General features: G+C 43.7%; 1 long non-coding RNA gene across 2 annotated transcripts in view; it reads right to left on the bottom strand.

The window, feature by feature from the left end:
• Positions 1 to 4794: 4794 nt before the first annotated feature.
• LOC307181420 overlaps positions 4795 to 22982 on the bottom strand; it is a 447344-nt gene continuing 429156 nt past the window's right edge. For both annotated transcript variants that reach the window (XR_013826742.1, XR_013826743.1), the window contains exon 3: positions 4795 to 4875. This is a non-coding gene — a long non-coding RNA (uncharacterized lncRNA). The remainder of the gene's footprint in view (positions 4876 to 22982) is intronic.

Genomic DNA, 22982 nt, shown 5'->3' with positions numbered 1-22982 from the left:
AGTACAAGTTCAACATCGCAGAAAGTGAAAAATGGATAAAGAAGTTGTGGTATTTACTTACAAAGCAATATCACTCAGCAATGAAATCTGTGTCATCAGGCCCTTAGCAGCACAATGAGTGGATTCAGGTATGATGATTCTAACTGAAATAAGTCACACAGAAAAAGAAACATCATAAGATATCAGTAATACACGGAATGTAAACTTGGCTACACAGGAACTGAATTACAGAACAGAACAGGGTCTCAAATTTAGAAAACCAACTTATGCTTGCTTAAGGGTAAAGGTGAGTTGGGGTGCTGCATAAAACCAGAGATTGAAATGAGCACAGATAAAGTTCCTTAAGCCAAATATGGAATAGACAAGAGCTACTCCTTGCTCAACGAAATGGACTCAACACCGCATATTAAACGCCTAAGAATGTACCTGACTAGTAAGTATCTTAAAACCTATAGATTGCTATGTCTCCGAAAGAGAATCAAGCATGTGTACAGGGGCATAAACGCAGCAGTGATAGGATTGGAGAGGTTCGGTGAGCAAATGAAGACCCTTTGAAGTCATATTGCATGGTACCCATTCCACAGGTTTCAACTACCCAGGTTTAAGTTATTCTTCCTTCAGCTAAAACATGCATGTGGAACCCAAGTATGATCAACCATGTGATCGGGAGACGTGTTCAAATATGTCTCAATTTTCCTCCCCTGGTACTCGGGTGCAACATTCCAGACGCTTTACTAACACTCTCCCCACTTGGAGAGTCAGTCCCTTTAACCTCCTGTTTGGCCCAGTTTGCAATTTCTGCGGAAGATGAACAGGAATAGCGAGAACCAATGAGAGGCTAGCTGGAGGTGTCTGGACGGGCAAATTTAACTCTCATTTCCCACCAGGAAGAGGAATTAACCAAAGGCTCAGCATGCCGGGCCGGAACCAGATTAGGGCCTGAAGCCATCCTGCGGTGTTGCGGCCAGCTCACAAGAAAGCGAGCTGAAGAAAGGAGCTCAGGGGCACTGTAATTCACAAACCTGCAGAGTTATAAATGACAGCTATCGTCCAAAAATAGACTGAAGTAAGGCTGCCAAGAGGACTTGAAAGCGGGGCAGAATTGCAGGAAACCGATTTCAGGAGGTAGACTGGAATTGCATTGAAAGCATAGGAAAAGAGGCAGAACGTCCACAATGATGCACTTGGCCAAAAAGGGCGTATGCGTTTTTTCCTGAATATATTCAGGAAAAAACGCATACGCCCTTTTTGGCCAACCAAGCAAGCTTGCAAAGGAAATCTGCACTACAATGAAGTCTCACTTCCCCCCGGTCAAAAGGGCCATCTGAAAAAAGTGTAAAATCCAGAAAGGCAGGACAGGCCATGGAGAACTGGGAGCCTTGTTATGCTGATGGGCGGGATGTAAATTGCCAACAACCACTCGGGAGAAGTGTATGGTGTTTCCTGAAACATCTAAAAAACAAAGCAACAGAACCTAGGGCACTTCCACTTATGGTCCTATAGCTTAGGGAAATTAAAATCAAAAAGACACAGCCACCCCAAAGTTTGGAACGGCTCCGTTTACAAGAACCTCGTTTACAGTACAAGTTCAACATCGCAGAAAGTGAAAAATGGAGAAAGAAGTTGTGGTATTTACTTACAAAGCAATATCACTCAGCAATGAAATCTGTGTCATCAGGCCCTTAGCAGCACAATGAGTGGATTCAGGTATGATGATTCTAACTGAAATAAGTCACACAGAAAAAGAAACATCATAAGATATCAGTAATACACGGAATGTAAACTTGGCTACACAGGAACTGAAATACAGAACAGAACAGGGTCTCAAATTTAGAAAACCAACTTATGCTTGCTTAAGGGGAAAGGTGAGTTGGGGTGCTGCATAAAACCAGAGATTGAAATGAGCACAGATAAAGTTCTTTAAGCCAAATATGGAATAGACAAGAGCTACTCCTTGCTCAACGAAATGGACTCAAAACCCCATATTAAACGCCTAAGAATGTACCTGACTAGTAAGTATCTTAAAACCTATGGATTGCTATGTCTCCAAAAGAGAATCAAGCGTGTGTACAGGGGCATAAACGAAGCAGTGATAGGATTGGAGAGGTTCGGTGAGCAAATGAAGACCCTTTGAAGTCATATTGCATGGTACCCATTACACGGGTCTCAACTCTCCAGGTTTAAGGTATTCTTCCTTCAGCTAAAACAAGCATGTGGAACCCAGAGTATGATCAACCATGTGAACGGGAGACGTGTTCAAATATGTCTCAGTTTTCCTCCCCTGGTACTCGGGTGCAACATTCCAGACGCTTTACTAACACTCTCCCGACTTGGAGAGTAAGCACCTTTAACCTCCTGTTTGGCCCAGTTTGCAATTTCTGCGGAAGATGAACAGGAATAGCGAGAACCAATGAGAGGCTAGCTGGAGGTGTCTGGACGGGCAAATTTAACTCTCATTTCGCACCAGGAAGAGGAATTAACCAAAGGCTCAGCATGCCGGGCCGGAACAAGATTAGGGCCTGAAGCCATCCTGCGGTGTTGCGGCCAGCTCACAAGAAAGCGAGTTGAAGAAAGGAGCTCAGGGGCACTGTAATTCACAAACCTGCAGAGTTATAAATGACAGCTATCGTCCAAAAATAGACTGAAGTAAGGCTGCCAAGAGGACTTGAAAGCGGGGCAGAATTGCAGGAAACCGATTTCAGGAGGTAGACTGGAATTGCATTGAAAGCATAGGAAAAGAGGCAGAACGTCCACAATGATGCACTTGGCCAAAAAGGGCGTATGCGTTTTTTCCTGAATATATTCAGGAAAAAACGCATACGCCCTTTTTGGCCAACCAAGCAAGCTTGCAAAGGAAATCTGCACTACAATGAAGTCTCACTTCCCCCCGGTCAAAAGGGCCATCTGAAAAAAGTGTAAAATCCAGAAAGTCAACAGGCCATTGAGAACTGGGAGCCTTGTTATGCTGATGGGCGGGATGTAAATTGCCAACAGACACTCGGGAGAAGTGTATGGTGTTTCCTGAAACATCTAAAAAACAAAGCAACAGAGCCTAGGGCACTTCCACTTATGGTCCTATAGCTTAGGGAAATTAAAATCAAAAAGACACAGCCACCCCAAATTTGGGACTCCTCCGTTTACAAGAACCTCGTTTACCGTACAAGTTCAATATCACAGAAAGTGAAAAATGGATAAAGAACTTGTGGTACTTACGTACAATGCAGTATCACTCAGCAATGAAATCTATGTCATCAGGCCCGTAGCAGCATAATGAGTGGATTCAGGTACGATGATTCTAACTGAAATAAGTCACACAGAAAAAGAAACATCATAAGATATCACTAATACACGGAATGTAAACGTGGCTACACAGGAACTGCATTCCAAAACAGAACAGGGTCTCAAATTTAGAAAACCAACTTATGCTTGCTTAAGGGGAAAGGTGAGTTGGGGTGCTGCATAAAACCAGAGATTGAAATGAGCACAGATAAAGTTCCTTAAGCCAAATATGGAATAGACAAGAGCTACTCCTTGCTCAACGAAATGGACTCAAAACCCCATATTAAACGCTTAAGAATGTACCTGACTAGTAAGTATCTTAAAACCTATGGATTGCTATGTCTCCGAAAGAGAATCAAGCATGTGTACAGGGGCATAAACGCAGCAGTGATAGGATTGGAGAGGTGCGGTGAGCAAATGAAGACCCTTTGAAGTCATATTGCATGGTACCCATTCCACGGGTTTCAACTACCCAGGTTTAAGGTATTCTTCCTTCAGCTAAAACATGCATGTGGAACCTAGAGTATGATCAACCATGTGATCGGGAGACATGTTCAAATATGTCTCAGTTTTCCTCCCCTGGTACTCAGGTGCAACATTCCAGATGCTTTACTAACACTCTCCCCACTTGGAGAGTCACTCCCTTTAACCTCCTGTTTGGCCCAGTTTGCAATTTCTGCGGAAGATGAACAGGAATAGCGAGAACCAATGAGGGGCTAGCTGGAGGTGTCTGGACGGGCAAATTTAACTCTCATTTCCCAACAGGAAGAGGAATTAACCAAAGGCTCACCATGCCGGGCTGGAACCAGATTAGGGCCTAAAGCCATCCTGCGGTGTTGCGGCCAGGTCACAAGAAAGCGAGTTGAAGAAAGGAGCTCAGGGGCACTGTAATTCACAAACCTGCAGAGTTATAAATGACAGCTATCGTCCAAAAATAGACTGAAGTAAGGCTGCCAAGAGGACTTGAAAGCGGGGCAGAATTGCAGGAAACCGATTTCAGGAGGTAGACTGGAATTGCATTGAAAGCATAGGAGAAGAGGCAGAATGTCCACAATGATGCACTTGGCCAAAAAGGGCGTATGCGTTTTTTCCTGAATATATTCAGGAAAAAACGCATACGCCCTTTTTGGCCAACCAAGCAAGCTTGCAAAGGAAATCTGCACTACAATGAAGTCTCACTTCCCCCCGGTCAAAAGGGCCATCTGAAAAAAGTGTAAAATCCAGAAAGGCAGGACAGGCCATGGAGAACTGGGAGCCTTGTTATGCTGATGGGCAGGATGTAAATTGCCAACAACCACTCGGGAGAAGTGTATGGTGTTTCCTGAAACATCTAAAATACAAAGCAACAGAACCTAGGGCACTTCCACTTATGGTCCTATAGCTTAGGGAAATTAAAATCAAAAAGACACAGCCACCCCGAAGTTTGGAACGGCTCTGTTTACAAGAACCTCGTTTACAGTACAAGTTCAACATCGCAGAAAGTGAAAAATGGAGAAAGAAGTTGTGGTATTTACTTATAAAGCAATATCACTCAGCAATGAAATCTGTGTCATCAGGCCCTTAGCAGCACAATGAGTGGATTCAGGTATGATGATTCTAACTGAAATAAGTCACACAGAAAAAGAAACATCATAAGATATCAGTAATACACGGAATGTAAACTTGGCTACACAGGAACTGAATTACAGAACAGAACAGGGTCTCAAATTTAGAAAACCAACTTATGCTTGCTTAAGGGGAAAGGTGAGTTGGGGTGCTGCATAAAACCAGAGATTGAAATGAGCACAGATAAAGTTCCTTAAGCCAAATATGGAATAGACAAGAGCTACTCCTTGCTCAACGAAATGGACTCAACACCCCATATTAAACGCCTAAGAATGTACCTGACTAGTAAGTATCTTAAAACCTATGGATTGCTATGTCTCCGAAAGAGAATCAAGCATGTGTACAGGGGCATAAACGCAGCAGTGATAGGACTGGAGAGGTTCGTGAGCAAATGAAGACCCTTTGAAGTCATATTGCATGGTACCCATTCCACGGGTTTCAACTACCCAGGTTTAAGGTATTCTTCCTTCAGCTAAAACATGCATGTGGAACCTAGAGTATGATCAACCATGTGATCGGGAGACGTGTTCAAATATGTCTCAGTTTTCGTACCCTGGTACTCGGGTGCAACATTCCAGACGCTTACTAACACTCTCCCCACTTGGAGAGTCAGTCCCTTTAACCTCCTGTTTGGCCCAGTTTGCAATTTCTGCGGAAGATGAACAGGAACAGCGAGAATCAATGAGAGACTAGCTGGAGGTGTCTGGATGGGCAAATTTAACTCTCATTTCCCACCAGGAAGAGGAATTAACCAAAGGCTCAGCGTGCCGTGCCAGAACCAGATTAGGGCCTGAAGACATCCTGCGGTTTTGCGGCCAGGTCACAAGAAAGCGAGTTGAAGAAAGGAGCTCAGGGGCACTGTAATTCACAAACCTGCAGAGTTATAAATGACAGCTATCGTCCAAAAATATACTGAAGTAAGGCTGCCAAGAGGACTTGAAAGCGGGGCAGAATTGCAGGAAACCGATTTCAGGAGGTAGACTGGAATTGCATTGAAAGCATAGGAAAAGAGGCAGAACGTCCACAATGATGCACTTGGCCAAAAAGGGCGTATGCGTTTTTTCCTGAATATATTCAGGAAAAAACGCATACGCACTTTTTGGCCAACCAAGCAAACTTGCAAAGGAAATCTGCACTACAATGAAGTCTCACTTCCCCCCGGTTAAAAGGGCCATCTGAAAAAAGTGTAAAATCCAAAAAGGCAGGACAGGCCATGGAGAACTGGGAGCCTTGTTATGCTGATGGGCGGGATGTAAATTGCCAACAGACACTCAGGAGAAGTGTATGGTGTTTCCTGAAACATCTAAAAAACAAAGCAACAGAGCCTAGGGCACTTCCACTTATGGTCCTATAGCTTATGGAAATTAAAATCAAAAAGACACAGCCACCCCAAAGTTTGGGACGCCTCCGTTTACAAGAACCTCGTTTACCGTACAAGTTCAATATCACAAAAGTGAAAAATGGATAAGGAACTTGTGGTACTTACGTACAATGCAGTATCACTCAGCAATGAAATCTATGTCATCAGGCCCGTAGCAGCATAATGAGTGGATTCAGGTACGATGATTCTAACTGAAATAAGTCACACAGAAAAAGAAACATCATAAGATATCACTAATACACGGAATGTAAACGTGGCTACACAGGAACTGCATTCCAAAACAGAACAGGGTCTCAAATTTAGAAAACCAACTTATGCTTGCTTAAGGGGAAAGGTGAGTTGGGGTGCTGCATAAAACCAGAGATTGAAATGAGCACAGATAAAGTTCCTTAAGCCAAATATGGAATAGACAAGAGCTACTCCTTGCTCAACGAAATGGACTCAAAACGCCATATTAAACGCTTAAGAATGTACCTGACTAGTAAGTATCTTAAAACCTATGGATTGCTATGTCTCCGAAAGAGAATCAAGCATGTGTACAGGGGCATAAACGCAGCAGTGATAGGATTGGAGAGGTTCGGTGAGCAAATGAAGACCCTTTGAAGTCATATTGCATGGTACCCATTCCACGGGTTTCAACTACCCAGGTTTAAGGTATTCTTCCTTCAGCTAAAACATGCATGTGGAACCTAGAGTATGATCAACCATGTGATCGGGAGACGTGTTCAAATATGTCTCAGTTTTCCTCCCCTGGTACTCAGGTGCAACATTCCAGACGCTTTACTAACACTCTCCCCACTTGGAGAGTCAGTCCCTTTAACCTCCTGTTTGGCCCAGTTTGCAATTTCTGCGGAAGATGAACAGGAATAGCGAGAACCAATGAGGGGCTAGCTGGAGGTGTCTGGACGGGCAAATTTAACTCTCATTTCCCAACAGGAAGAGGAATTAACCAAAGGCTCACCATGCCGGGCCGGAACCAGATTAGGGCCTAAAGCCATCCTGCGGTGTTGCGGCCAGGTCACAAGAAAGCGAGTTAAAGAAAGGAGCTCAGGGGCACTGTAATTCACAAACCTGCAGAGTTATAAATGACAGCTATCGTCCAAAAATAGACTGAAGTAAGGCTGCCAAGAGGACTTGAAAGCGGGGCAGAATTGCAGGAAACCGATTTCAGGAGGTAGACTGGAATTGCATTGAAAGCATAGGAAAAGAGGCAGAACGTCCACAATGATGCACTTGGCCAAAAAGGGCGTATGCGTTTTTTCCTGAATATATTCAGGAAAAAACGCATACGCCCTTTTTGGCCAACCAAGCAAGCTTGCAAAGGAAATCTGCACTACAATGAAGTCTCACTTCCCCCCGGTCAAAAGGGCCATCTGAAAAAAGTGTAAAATCCAGAAAGGCAGGACAGGCCATGGAGAACTGGGAGCCTTGTTATGCTGATGGGCAGGATGTAAATTGCCAACAACCACTCGGGAGAAGTGTATGGTGTTTCCTGAAACATCTAAAATACAAAGCAACAGAACCTAGGGCACTTCCACTTATGGTCCTATAGCTTAGGGAAATTAAAATCAAAAAGACACAGCCACCCCGAAGTTTGGAACAGCTCTGTTTACAAGAACCTCGTTTACAGTACAAGTTCAACATCGCAGAAAGTGAAAAATGGAGAAAGAAGTTGTGGTATTTACTTACAAAGCAATATCACTCAGCAATGAAATCTGTGTCATCAGGCCCTTAGCAGCACAATGAGTGGATTCAGGTATGATGATTCTAACTGAAATAAGTCACACAGAAAAATTAACATCATAAGATATCAGTAATACACGGAATGTAAAAATGGCTACACAGGAACTGAATTACAGAACAGAACAGGGTCTCAAATTTAGAAAACCAACTTATGCTTGCTTAAGGGTAAAGGTGAGTTGGGGTGCTGCATAAAACCAGAGATTGAAATGAGCACAGATAAAGTTCCTTAAGTCAAATATGGAATAGACTAGAGCTACTGCTTGCTCAACAAAATGGACTCAACACCGCATATTAAACGCCTAAGAATGTACCTGACTAGTAAGTATCTTAAAACCTATGGATTGCTATGTCTCCAAAAGAGAATCAAGCATGTGTACAGGGGCATAAACGCAGCAGTGATAGGATTGGAGAGGTTCGGTGAGCAAATGAAGACCCTTTGAAGTCATATTGCATGGTACCCATTACACGGGTCTTAACTCTCCAGGTTTAAGGTATTCTTCCTTCAGCTAAAACATGCATGTGGAACCTAGAGTATGATCAACCATGCGATCGGGAGACGTGTTCAAATATGTCTCAGTTTTCGTACCCTGGTACTCGGGTGCAACATTCCAGACGCTTTACTAACACTCTCCCCACTTGGAGAGTCAGTCCCTTTAACCTCCTGTTTGGCCCAGTTTGCAATTTCTGCGGAAGATGAACAGGAATAGCGAGAACCAATGAGAGACTAGCTAGAGGTGTCTGGACAGGCAAATTTAACTCTCATTTCCCACCAGGAAGAGGAATTAACCAAAGGCTCAGCGTGCCGTACCGGAAGCAGATTAGGGCCTGAAGCCATCCTGCGGTGTTGCGGCCAGCTCACAAGAAAGCGAGTTGAAGAAAGGAGCTCAGGGGCACTGTAATTCACAAACCTGCAGAGTTATAAATGACAGCTATCGACCAAAAATAGACTGAAGTAAGGCTGCCAAGAGGACTTGAAAGCGGGGCAGAATTGCAGGAAACCGATTTCAGGAGGTAGACTGGAATTGCATTGAAAGCATAGGAAAAGAGGCAGAACGTCCACAATGATGCACTTGGCCAAAAAGGGCGTATGCGTTTTTTCCTGAATATATTCAGGAAAAAACGCATACGCCCTTTTTGGCCAACCAAGCAAGCTTGCAAAGGAAATCTGCACTACAATGAAGTCTCACTTCCCCCCGGTCAAAAGGGCCATCTGAAAAAAGTGTAAAATCCAGAAAGGCAACAGGCCATTGAGAACTGGGAGCCTTGTTATGCTGATGGGCGGGATGTAAATTGCCAACAACCACTCGGGAGAAGTGTATGGTGTTTCCTGAAACATCTAAAAAACAAAGCAACAAAACCTAGGGCTCTTCCACTTATGGTCCTATAGCTTAGGGAAATTAAAATCAAAAAGACACAGCCACCCCAAAGTTTGGGACGCCTCCGTTTACAAGAACCTCGTTTACCGTACAAGTTCAATATCACAAAAGTGAAAAATGGATAAGGAACGTGTGGTACTTACGTACAATGCAGTATCACTCAGCAATGAAATCTATGTCATCAGGCCCGTAGCAGCATAATGAGTGGATTCAGGTACGATGATTCTAACTGAAATAAGACACATGGAAAAAGAAACATCATAAGATATCAGTAATACACGGAATGTAAACTTGGCTACACAGGAACTGCATTCCAAAACAGAACAGGGTCTCAAATTTAGAAAACCAACTTATGCTTGCTTAAGGGGAAAGGTGAGTTGGGGTGCTGCATAAAACCAGAGATTGAAATGAGCACAGATAAAGTTCCTTAAGCCAAATATGGAATAGACAAGAGCTACTGCTTGCTCAATGAAATGGACTCAACACCGCATATTAAACGCCTAAGAATGTACCTGACTAGTAAGTATCTTAAAACCTATGGATTGCTATGTCTCCGAAAGAGAATCAAGCATGTGTACAGGGGCATAAACGCAGCAGTGATAGGATTGGAAAGCTTCGGTGAGCAAATGAAGACCCTTTGAAGTCATATTGCATGGTACCCATTCCACGGGTTTCAACTACCCAGGTTTTAGGTATTCTTCCTTCAGCTAAAACATGCATGTGGAACCCAGAGTATGATCAACCATGTGATCGGGAGACGTGTTCAAATATGTCTCAGTTTTCGTACCCTGGTACTCAGGTGCAACATTGCAGACGCTTTACTAACACTCTCCCGACTTGGAGAGTCAGTCCCTTTAACCTCCTGTTTGGCCCAGTTTGCAATTTCTGCGGAAGATGAACAGGAATAGCGAGAACCAATGAGAGACTAGCTGGAGGTGTCTGGACGGGCAAATTTAACTCTCATTTCCCACCAGGAAGAGGAATTAACCAAAGGCTCAGCGTGCCGTGCCGGAACCAGATTAGGGCCTGAAGCCATCCTGCGGTGTTGCGGCCAGGTCACAAGAAAGCGAGTTGAAGAAAGGAGCTCAGGGGCACTGTAATTCACAAACCTGCAGAGTTATAAATGACAGCTATCGTCCAAAAATATACTGAAGTAAGGCTGCCAAGAGGACTTGAAAGCGGGGCAGAATTGCAGGAAACCGATTTCAGGAGGTAGACTGGAATTGCATTGAAAGCATAGGAAAAGAAGCAGAACGTCCACAATGATGCACTTGGCCAAAAAGGGCGTATGCGTTTTTTCCTGAATATATTCAGGAAAAGACGCATACGCCCTTTTTGGCCAACCAAGCAAGCTTGCAAAGGAAATCTGCACTACAATGAAGTCTCACTTCCCCCCGGTCAAAAGGGCCATCTGAAAAAAGTGTAAAATCCAGAAAGGCAGGACAGGCCATGGAGAACTGGGAGCCTTGTTATGCTGATGGGCGGGATGTAAATTGCCAACAACCACTCGGGAGAAGTGTATGGTGTTTCCTAAAACATCTAAAAAACAAAGCAACAGAACCTAGGGCACTTCCACTTATGGTCCTATAGCTTAGGGAAATTAAAATAAAAAAGACACAGCCACCCCAAAGTTTGGAACAGCTCTGTTTACAAGAACCTCGTTTACAGTACAAGTTCAACATCGCAGAAAGTGAAAAATGGATAAAGAAGTTGTGGTATTTACTTACAAAGCAATATCACTCAGCAATGAAATCTGTGTCATCAGGCCCTTAGCAGCACAATGAGTGGATTCAGGTATGATGATTCTAACTGAAATAAGTCACACAGAAAAAGAAACATCATAAGATATCAGTAATACACGGAATGTAAACTTGGCTACACAGGAACTGAATTACAGAACAGAACAGGGTCTCAAATTTAGAAAACCAACTTATGCTTGCTTAAGGGTAAAGGTGAGTTGGGGTGCTGCATAAAACCAGAGATTGAAATGAGCACAGATAAAGTTCCTTAAGCCAAATATGGAATAGACAAGAGCTACTCCTTGCTCAATGAAATGGACTCAACACCCCATATTAAACGCCTAAGAATGTACCTGACTAGTAAGTATCTTAAAACCTATGGATTGCTATGTCTCCGAAAGAGAATCAAGCATGTGTACAGGGGCATAAACGCAGCAGTGATAGGATTGGAGAGGTTCGGTGAGCAAATGAAGACCCTTTGAAGTCATATTGCATGGTACCCATTCCACGGGTTTCAACTACCCAGGTTTAAGGTATTCTTCCTTCAGCTAAAATATGCATGTGGAACCCAGAGTATGATCAACCATGTGATCGGGAGAAGTGTTCAAATATGTCTCAGTTTTCCTCCCCTGGTACTCGGGTGCAACATTCCAGACGCTTTACTAACACTCTCCCCACTTGGAGAGTCAGTCCCTTTAACCTCCTGGTTGGCTCAGTTTGCAATTTCTGCGGAAGATGAACAGGAATAGCGAGAACCAATGAGAGGCTAGCTGGAGGTGTCTGGACGGGCAAATTTAACTCTCATTTCCCAACAGGAAGAGGAAATAACCAAAGGCTCAGCGTGCCGTACCGGAACCAGATTAGGGCCTGAAGCCATCCTGCGGTGTTGCGGCCACCTCAAAAGAAACCGAGTTGAAGAAAGGAGCTCAGGGGCACTATAATTCACAAACCTGCAGAGTTATAAATGACAGCTATCGTCCAAAAATATACTGAAGTAAGGCTGCCAAGAGGACTTGAAAGCGGGGCAGAATTGCAGGAAACCGATTTCAGGAGGTAGACTGGAATTGCATTGAAAGCATAGGAAAAGAGGCAGAACGTCCACAATGATGCACTTGGCCAAAAAGGGCGTATGCGTTATTTCCTGAATATATTCAGGAAATAACGCATACGCACTTTTTGGCCAACCAAGCAAGCTTGCAAAGGAAATCTGCACTACAATGAAGTCTCACTTCCCCCCGGTCAAAAGGGCCATCTGAAAAAAGTGTAAAATCCAGAAAGGCAGGACAGGCCATGGAGAACTGGGAGCCTTGTTATGCTGATGGGCGGGATGTAAATTGCCAACAACCACTGGGGAGAAGTGTATGGTGTTTCCTGAAACATCTAAAAAACAAAGCAACAGAGCCTAGGGCACTGCCACTTATGGTCCTATAGCTTAGGGAAATTAAAATCAAAAAGACACAGCCACCCCAAAGTTTGGGACGGCTCTGTTTACAAGAACCTCGTTTACAGTACAAGTTCAACATCGCAGAAAGTGAAAAATGGATAAAGAAGTTGTGGTATTTACTTACAAAGCAATATCACTCAGCAATGAAATCTATGTCATCAGGCTCTTAGCAGCACAATGAGTGGATTCAGGTATGATGATTCTAACTGAAGTAAGTCACACAGAAAAAGAAACATCATAAGATATCAGTAATACACGGAATGTAAACTTGGCTACACAGGAACTGCATTCCAAAACAGAACAGGGTCTCAAATTTAGAAAACCAACTTATGCTTGCTTAAGGGGAAAGGTGAGTTGGGGTGCTGCATAAAACCAGAGATTGAAATGAGCACAGATAAAGTTCCTTAAGTCAAATATGGAATAGACAAGAGCTACTCCTTGCTCAACGAAATGGACTCAACACCGCATATTAAACGCCTAAGAATGTACCTGACTAGTAAGTATCTTAAAACCTATGGATTGCTATGTCTCCGAAAGAGAATCAAGCATGTGTACAGGGGCATAAACGCAGCAGTGATAGGATTGGAGAGGTTCGGTGAGCAAATGAAGACCCTTTGAAATCATATTGCATGGTACCCATTACACGGGTCTTAACTCTCCAGGTTTAAGGTATTCTTCCTTCAGCTAAAACATGCATGTGGAACCCAAGTATGATCAACCATGTGAACGGGAGACGTGTTCAAATATGTCTCAGTTTTCCTCCCCTGGTACTCGGGTGCAACATTCCAGACGCTTACTAACACTCTCCCCACTTGGAGAGTCAGCGCCTTTAACATCCTGTTTGGCCCAGTTTGCAATTTCTCCGGAAGATGAACAGGAATAGCGAGAACCAATGAGAGACTAGCTGGAGGTGTCTGGACGGGCAAACTTTACTCTCATTTCCCACCAGGAAGAGGAATTAACCAAAGGCTCAGCGTGCCGTGCCGGAACCAGATTAGCGCCTGAAGCCATCCTGCGGTGTTGCGGCCAGGTCACAAGAAAGCAAGTTGAAGAAAGGAGCTCAGGGGCACTGTAATTCACAAACCTGCAGAGTTATAAATGACAGCTATCATCCAAAAATAGACTGAAGTAAGGCTGCCAAGAGGACTTGAAAGCGGGGCAGAATTGCAGGAAACCGATTTCAGGAGGTAGACTGGAATTGCATTGAAAGCATAGGAAAAGAGGCAGAACGTCCACAATGATGCACTTGGCCAAAAAGGGCGTATGCGTTTTTTCCTGAATATATTCAGGAAAAAACGCATACGCCCTTTTTGGCCAACCAAGCAAACTTGCAAAGGAAATCTGCACTACAATGAAGTCTCACTTCCCTCTGGTCAAAAGGGCCATCTGAAAAAAGTGTAAAATCCAGAAAGGCAGGACAGGCCATGGAGAACTGGGAGCCTTGTTATGCTGATGGGCGGGATGTAAATTGCCAACAGACACTTGGGAGAAGTGTATGGTGTTTCCTGAAACATCTAAAAAACAAAGCAACAGAGCCTAGGGCACTTCCACTTATGGTCCTATAGCTTAGGGAAATTAAAATCAAAAAGACACAGCCAGCACAAAATTTGGAACGGCTCTGTTTACAACAACCTCGTTTACAGTACAAGTTCAACATCGCAGAAAGTGAAAAATGGATAAAGAAGTTGTGGTATTTACTTACAAAGCAATATCACTCAGCAATGAAATCTGTGTCATCAGGCCCTTAGCAGCACAATGAGTGGATTCAGGTATGATGATTCTAACTGAAATAAGTCACACAGAAAAAGAAACATCATAAGATATCAGTAATACACGGAATGTAAACTTGGCTACACAGGAACTGAATTACAGAACAGAACAGGGTCTCTAATTTAGAAAACCAACTTATGCTTGCTTAAGGGTAAAGGTGAGTTGGGGTGCTGCATAAAACCAGAGATTGAAATGAGCACAAATAAAGTTCCTTAAGTCAAATATGGAATAGACAAGAGCTACTGCTTGCTCAACGAAATGGACTCAACACCGCATATTAAACGCCTAAGAATGTACCTGACTAGTAAGTATCTTAAAACCTATGGATTGCTATGTCTCCGAAAGAGAATCAAGCATGTGTACAGGGGCATAAACGCAGCAGTGATAGGATTGGAGAGGTTCGGTGAGCAAATGAAGACACTTTGAAGTCATATTGCATGGTACCCATTACACGGGTCTTAACTCTCCAGGTTTAAGGTATTCTTCCTTCAGCTAAAACATGCATGTGGAACCCAAGTATGATCAACCATGTGAACGGGAGACGTGTTCAAATATGTCTCAGTTTTCCTCCCCTGGTACTCGGGTGCAACATTCCAGACGCTTTACTAACACTCTCCCCACTTGGAGAGTCAGCGCCTTTAACCTCCTGTTTGGCCCAGTTTGCAATTTCTGCGGAAGATGAACAGGAATAGCGAGAACCAATGAGAGGCTAGCTGGAGGTGTCTGGACGGGCAAATTTAACTCTCATTTCCCACCAGGAAGAGGAAATAACCAAAGGCTCAGCGTGCCGTACCGGAACCAGATTAGGGCCTGAAGCCATCCTGCGGTGTTGCGGCCAGGTCACAAGAAAGCAAGTTGAAGAATGGAGCTCAGGGGCACTGTAATTCACAAACCTGCAGAGTTATATATGACAGCTATCGTCCAAAAATATACTGAAGTAAGGCTGCCAAGAGGACTTGAAAGCGGGGCAGAATTGCAGGAAACCGATTTCAGGAGGTAGACTGGAATTGTATGGAAAGCATAGGAAAAGAGGCAGAACGTCCACAATGATGCACTTGGCCAAAAAGGGCGTATGCATTTTTTCCTGAATATATTCAGGAAAAAACGCATACGCCCTTTTTGGCCAACCAAGCAAGCTTGCAAAGGAAATCTGCACTAAAATGAAGTCTCACTTCCCCCTGGTCAAAAGGGCCATCTGAAAAAAGTGTAAAATCCAGAAAGGCAGGACAGGCCATGGAGAACTGGGAGCCTTGTTATGCTGATGGGCGGGATGTAAATTGCCAACAACCACTTGGGAGAAGTGTATGGTGTTTCCTGAAACATCTAAAAAACAAAGCAGCAGAGCCTAGGGCACTTCCACTTATGGTCCTATAGCTTAGGGAATTTAAAATCAAAAAGACACAGCCACCCCAAAGTTTGGAAAGGCTCTGTTTACAAGAACCTCGTTTACAGTACAAGTTCAACATCGCAGAAAGTGAAAAATGGATAAAGAAGTTGTGGTATTTACTTACAAAGCAATATCACTCAGCAATGAAATCTGTGTCATCAGGCCCTTAGCAGCACAATGAGTGGATTCAGGTATGATGATTCTAACTGAAATAAGTCACACAGAAAAAGAAACATCATAAGATATCAGTAATACACGGAATGTAAACTTGGCTACACAGGAACTGAATTACAGAACAGAACAGGGTCTCTAATTTAGAAAACCAACTTATGCTTGCTTAAGGGTTAAGGTGAGTTGGGGTGCTGCATAAAACCAGAGATTGAAATGAGCACAGATAAAGTTCCTTAAGTCAAATATGGAATAGACTAGAGCTACTCCTTGCTCAACGAAATGGACTCAACACCGCATATTAAACGCCTAAGAATGTACCTGACTAGTAAGTATCTTAAAACCTATGGATTGCTATGTCTCCGAAAGAGAATCAAGCATGTGTACAGGGGCATAAACGCAGCAGTGATAGGATTGGAGAGGTTCCGTGAGCAAATGAAGACACTTTGAAGTCATATTGCATGGTACCCATTACACGGGTCTTAACTCTCCAGGTTTAAGGTATTCTTCCTTCAGCTAAAACATGCATGTGGAACCCAAGTATGATCAACCATGTGAACGGGAGACGTGTTCAAATATGTCTCAGTTTTCCTCCGCTGGTACTCGGGTGCAACATTCCAGACGCTTTACTAACACTCTCCCCACTTGGAGAGTCAGCGCCTTTAACCTCCTGTTTGGCCCAGTTTGCAATTTCTGCGGAAGATGAACAGGAATAGCGAGAACCAATGAGAGGCTAGCTGGAGGTGTCTGGACGGGCAAATTTAACTCTCATTTCCCACCAGGAAGAGGAAATAACCAAAGGCTCAGCGTGCCGTACCGGAACCAGATTAGGGCCTGAAGCCATCCTGCGGTGTTGCGGCCACCTCAAAAGAAACCGAGTTGAAGAAAGGAGCTCAGGGGCACTGTAATTCACAAACCTGCAGAGTTATAAATGACAGCTATCGTCCAAAAATATACTGAAGTAAGGCTGCCAAGAGGACTTGAAAGCGGGGCAGAATTGCAGGAAACCGATTTCAGGAGGTAGACTGGAATTGCATTGAAAGCATAGGAAAAGAGGCAGAACGTCCACAATGATGCACTTGGCCAAAAAGGGCGTATGCGTTTTTTCCTGAATATATTCAGGAAAAAACGCATACGCCCTTTTTGGCCAACCAAGCAAGCTTGCAAAGGAAATCTGCACTACAATGAAGTCTCACTTCCCCCCGGTCAAAAGGGCCATCTGAAAAAAGTGTAAAATCCAGAAAGGCAGGACAGGCCATGGAGAACTGGGAGCCTTGTTATGCTGATGGGCGGGATGTAAATTGCCAACAACCACTCGGGAGAAGTGTATGGTGTTTCCTGAAACATCTAAAAAACAAAGCAACAGAACCTAGGGCACTTCCACTTATGGTCCTATAGCTTAGGGAAATTAAAATCAAAAAGACACAGCCACCCCAAAGTTTGGAACGGCTCTGTTTACAAGAACCTCGTTTACAGTACAAGTTCAACATCGCAGAAAGTGAAAAATGGATAAAGAAGTTGTGGTATTTACTTACAAAGCAATATCACTCAGCAATGAAATCTGTGTCATCAGGCCCTTAGCAGCACAATGAGTGGATTCAGGTATGATGATTCTAACTGAAATAAGTCACACAGAAAAAGAAACATCATAAGATATCAGTAATACACGGAATGTAAACTTGGCTACACAGGAACTGAATTACAGAACAGAACAGGGTCTCAAATTTAGAAAACCAACTTATTCTTGCTTAAGGGTAAAGGTGAGTTGGGGTGCTGCATAAAACCAGAGATTGAAATGAGCACAGATAAAGTTCCTTAAGCCAAATATGGAATAGACAAGAGCTACTCCTTGCTCAACGAAATGGACTCAACACCGCATATTAAACGCCTAAGAATGTACCTGACTAGTAAGTATCTTAAAACCTATGGATTGCTATGTCTCCGAAAGAGAATCAAGCATGTGTACAGGGGCATAAACGCAGCAGTGATAGGATTGGAGAGGTTCGGTGAGCAAATGAAGACCCTTTGAAGTCATATTGCATGGTACCCATTCCACGGGTTTCAACTACCCAGGTTTTAGGTATTCTTCCTTCAGCTAAAATATGCATGTGGAACCCAGAGTATGATCAACCATGTGATCGGGAGACGTGTTCAAATATGTCTCAGTTTTCATACCCTGGTACTCGGGTGCAACATTCCAGACGCTTTACTAACACTCTCCCGACTTGGAGAGTCAGTCCCTTTAACCTCCTGTTTGGCCCAGTTTGCTATTTCTGCGGAAGATGAACAGGAATAGCGAGAACCAATGAGAGGCTAGCTGGAGGTGTCTGGACGGGCAAATTTAACTCTCATTTCCCACCAGGAAGAGGAAATAACCAAAGGCTCAGCGTGCTGTACCGGAACCAGATTAGGGCCTGAAGCCATCATGCGGTGTTGCGGCCAGCTCAAAAGAAAGCGAGGTGAAGAAAGGAGCTCAGGGGCACTGTAATTCACAAACCTGCAGAGTTATAAATGACAGCTATCGTCCAAAAATAGACTGAAGTAAGGCTGCCAAGAGGACTTGAAAGCGGGGCAGAATTGCAGGAAACCGATTTCAGGAGGTAGACTGGAATTGCATTGAAAGCATAGGAAAAGAGGCAGAACGTCCACAATGATGCACTTGGCCAAAAAGGGCCTATGCGTTTTTTCCTGAATATATTCAGGAAAAAACGCATACGCCCTTTTTGGCCAACCAAGCAAGCTTGCAAAGGAAATCTGCACTACAATGAAGTCTCACTTCCCCCCGGTCAAAAGGGCCATCTGAAAAAAGTGTAAAATCCAGAAAGGCAGGACAGGCCATGGAGAACTGGGAGCCTTGTTATGCTGATGGGCGGGATGTAAATTGCCAACAACCACTCGGGAGAAGTGTATGGTGTTTCCTGAAACATCTAAAAAACAAAGCAACAGAACCTAGGGCACTTCCACTTATGGTCCTATAGCTTAGGGAAATTAAAATCAAAAAGACACAGCCACCCCAAAGTTTGGAATGGCTCTGTTTACAAGAACCTCGTTTACAGTACAAGTTCAACATCGCAGAAAGTGAAAAATGGATAAAGAAGTTGTGGTATTTACTTACAAAGCAATATCACTCAGCAATGAAATCTGTGTCATCAGGCCCTTAGCAGCACAATGAGTGGATTCAGGTATGATGATTCTAACTGAAATAAGTCACACAGAAAAAGAAACATCATAAGATATCAGTAATACACGGAATGTAAACTTGGCTACACAGGAACTGAATTACAGAACAGAACAGGGTCTCAAATTTAGAAAACCAACTTATTCTTGCTTAAGGGTAAAGGTGAGTTGGGGTGCTGCATAAAACCAGAGATTGAAATGAGCACAGATAAAGTTCCTTTAGCCAAATATGGAATAGACAACAGCTACTCCTTGCTCAACGAAATGGACTCAACACCGCATATTAAACGCCTAAGAATGTACCTAACTAGTAAGTATCTTAAAACCTATGGATTGCTATGTCTCCGAAAGAGAATCAAGCATGTGTACAGGGGCATAAACGCAGCAGTGATAAGATTGGAGAGGTTCGGTGAGCAAATGAAGACCCTTTGAAGTCATATTGCATGGTACCCATTCCACAGGTTTCAACTACCCAGGTTTAAGGTATTCTTCCTTCAGCTAAAACATGCATGTGGAACCTAGAGTATGATCAACCATGTGATCGGGAGACGTGTTCAAATATGTCTCAGTTTTCCTCCCCTGGTACTCGGGTGCAACATTCCAGACGCTTTACTAACACTCTCCCCACTTGGAGAGTCAGTCCCTTTAACCTCCTGTTGGCCCAGTTTGCAATTTCTGCGGAAGATGAACAGGAATAGCAAGAACCAATGAGAGGCTAGCTGGAGGTGTCTGGACGGGCAAATTTAACTCTCATTTCCCACCAGGAAGAGGAATTAACCAAAGGCTCAGCATGCCGGGCCGGAACCAGATTAGGGCCTGAAGCCATCCTGCGGTGTTGCGGCCAGGTCACAAGAAAGCGAGTTGAAGACAGGAGCTCTGGGGCACTGTAATTCACAAACCTGCGGAGTTATAAATGACAGCTATCGTCCAAAAATAGACTGAAGTAAGGCTGCCAAGAGGACTTGAAAGCGGGGCAGAATTGCAGGAAACCGATTTCAGGAGGTAGACTGGAATTGCATTGAAAGCATAGGAAAAGAGGCAGAACGTCCACAATGATGCACTTGGCCAAAAAGGGCGTATGCGTTTTTTCCTGAATATATTCAGGAAAAAACGCATACGCCCTTTTTGGCCAACCAAGCAAGCTTGCAAAGGAAATCTGCACTACAATGAAGTCTCACTTCCCCCCGGTCAAAAGGGCCATCTGAAAAAAGTGTAAAATCCAGAAAGGCAACAGGCCATTGAGAACTGGGAGCCTTGTTATGCTGATGGGCGGGATGTAAATTGCCAACAACCACTCGGGAGAAGTGTATGGTGTTTCCTGAAACATCTAAAAAACAAAGCAACAGAGCCTAGGGCACTTCCACTTATGGTCCTATAGCTTAGGGAAATTAAAATCAAAAAGACACAGCCACCCCAAAGTTTGGGACGCCTCCGTTTACAAGAACCTCGTTTACCGTACAAGTTCAACATCACAGAAAGTGAAAAATGGATAAAGAACTTGTGGTACTTACGTACAATGCAGTATAACTCAGCAATGAAACCTATGTCATCAGTCCCGTAGCAGCATAATGAGTGGATTCAGGTACGATGATTCTAACTGAAATAAGTCACACAGAAAAAGAAACATCATAAGATATCACTAATACACGGAATGTAAACTTGGCTACACAGGAACTGCATTCCAAAACAGAACAGGGTCTCAAATTTAGAAAACCAACTTATGCTTGCTTAAGGGGAAAGGTGTGTTGGGTTGCTGCATAAAACCAGAGATTGAAATGAGCACAGATAAAGTTCCTTAAGCCAAATATGGAATAGACAAGAGCTACTCCTTGCTCAATGAAATGGACTCAACACCGCATATTAAACGCCTAAGAATGTACCTGACTAGTAAGTATCTTAAAACCTATGGATTGCTATGTCTCCGAAAGAGAATCAAGCATGTGTACAGGGGCATAAACGCAGCAGTGATAGGATTGGAGAGGTTCGGTGAGCAAATGAAGACCCTTTGAAGTCATATTGCATGGTACCCATTCCACGGGTTTCAACTACCCAGGTTTTAGGTATACTTCCTTCAGCTAAAATATGCATGTGGAACCCAGAGTATGATCAACCATGTGATCGGGAGACGTGTTCAAATATGTCTCAGTTTTCCTCCCCTGGTACTCGGGTGCAACATTCCAGACGCTTTACTAACACTCTCCCCACTTGAAGAGCCAGCGCCTTTAACCTCCTGTTTGGCACAGTTTGCAATTTCTGTGGAAGATGAACAGGAATAGCGAGAACCAATGAGAGGCTAGCTGGAGGTGTCTGGACGGGCAAATTTAACTCTCATTTCCCACCAGGAAGAGGAAATAACCAAAGGCTCAGCGTGCCATACCAGAAACAGATTAGGGCCTGAAGCCATCCTGCGGTGTTGCGGCCAGCTCAAAAGAAAGCGAGTTGAAGAAAGGAGCTCAGGGGCACTGTAATTCACAAACCTGCAGAGTTATAAATGACAGCTATCGTCCAAAAATAGACTGAAGTAAGGCTGCCAAGAGGACTTGAAAGCGGGACAGAATTGCAGGAAACCGATTTCAGGAGGTAGACTGGAATTGCATTGAAAGCATAGGAAAAGAGGCAGGACGTCCACAATGATGCACTTGGCCAAAAAGGGCGTATGCGTTTTTTCCTGAATATATTCAGGAAAAAACGCATACGCACTTTTTGGCCAACCAAGTAAGCTTGCAAAGGAAATCTGCACTACAATGAAGTCTCACTTCCCCCCGGTCAAAAGGGCCATCTGAAAAAAGTGTAAAATCCAGAAAGGCAGGACAGGCCATGGAGAACTGGGAGCCTTGTTATGCTGATGGGCGGGATGTAAATTGCCAACAACCACTCGGGAGAAGTGTATGGTGTTTCCTGAAACATCTAAAAAACAAAGCAACAGAACCTAGGGCACTTCCACTTATAGTCCTATAGCTTAGGGAAATTAAAATCAAAAAGACACAGCCACCCCAAAGTTTGGAACGGCTCTGTTTACAAGAACCTCGTTTACAGTACAAGTTCAACATCGCAGAAAGTGAAAAATGGAGAAAGAAGTTGTGGTATTTACTTACAAAGCAATATCACTCAGCAATGAAATCTGTGTCATCAGGCCCTTAGCAGCACAATGAGTGGATTCAGGTATGATGATTCTAACTGAAATAAGTCACACAGAAAAAGAAACATCATAAGATATCAGTAATACACGGAATGTAAACTTGGCTACACAGGAACTGAATTACAGAACAGAACAGGGTCTCAAATTTAGAAAAGCAACTTACTCTTGCTTAAGGGTAAAGGTGAGTTGGGGTGCTGCATAAAACCAGAGATTGAAATGAGCACAGATAATGTTCCTTAAGCCAAATACGGAATAGACAAGAGCTACTCCTTGCTCAACGAAATGGACTCAACACCGCATATTAAACGCCTAAGAATGTACCTGACTAGTAAGTATCTTAAAACCTATGGATTGCTATGTCTCCGAAAGAGAATCAAGCATGTGTACAGGGGCATAAACGCAGCAGTGATAGGATTGGAGAGGATCGGTGAGCAAATGAAGACCCTTTGAAGTCATATTGCATGGTACCCATTCCACGGGTTTCAACTACCCAGGTTTAAGGTATTCTTCCTTCAGCTAAAACATGCATGTGGAACCTAGAGTATGATCAACCATGTGATCGGGAGACGTGTTCAAATATGTCTCAGTTTTCGTACCCTGGTACTCGGGTGCAACATTCCAGACGCTTTACTAACACTCTCCCGACTTGGAGAGTCAGTCCCTTTAACCTCCTGTTTGGCCCAGTTTGCAATTTCTGCGGAAGATGAACAGGAATAGCGAGAACCAATGGAGACTAGCTGGAGGTGTCTGGACGGGCAAATTTAACTCTCATTT

The sequence above is a fragment of the Stenella coeruleoalba genome (assembly GCF_951394435.1).
Source record: "Stenella coeruleoalba genome assembly, contig: scaffold_155, whole genome shotgun sequence".
NCBI lineage: Eukaryota > Metazoa > Chordata > Mammalia > Artiodactyla > Delphinidae > Stenella > Stenella coeruleoalba.
The sequence above is the reverse complement of the archived record's forward strand: the minus strand, read 5'-3'. Positions and strand labels throughout refer to the sequence as shown.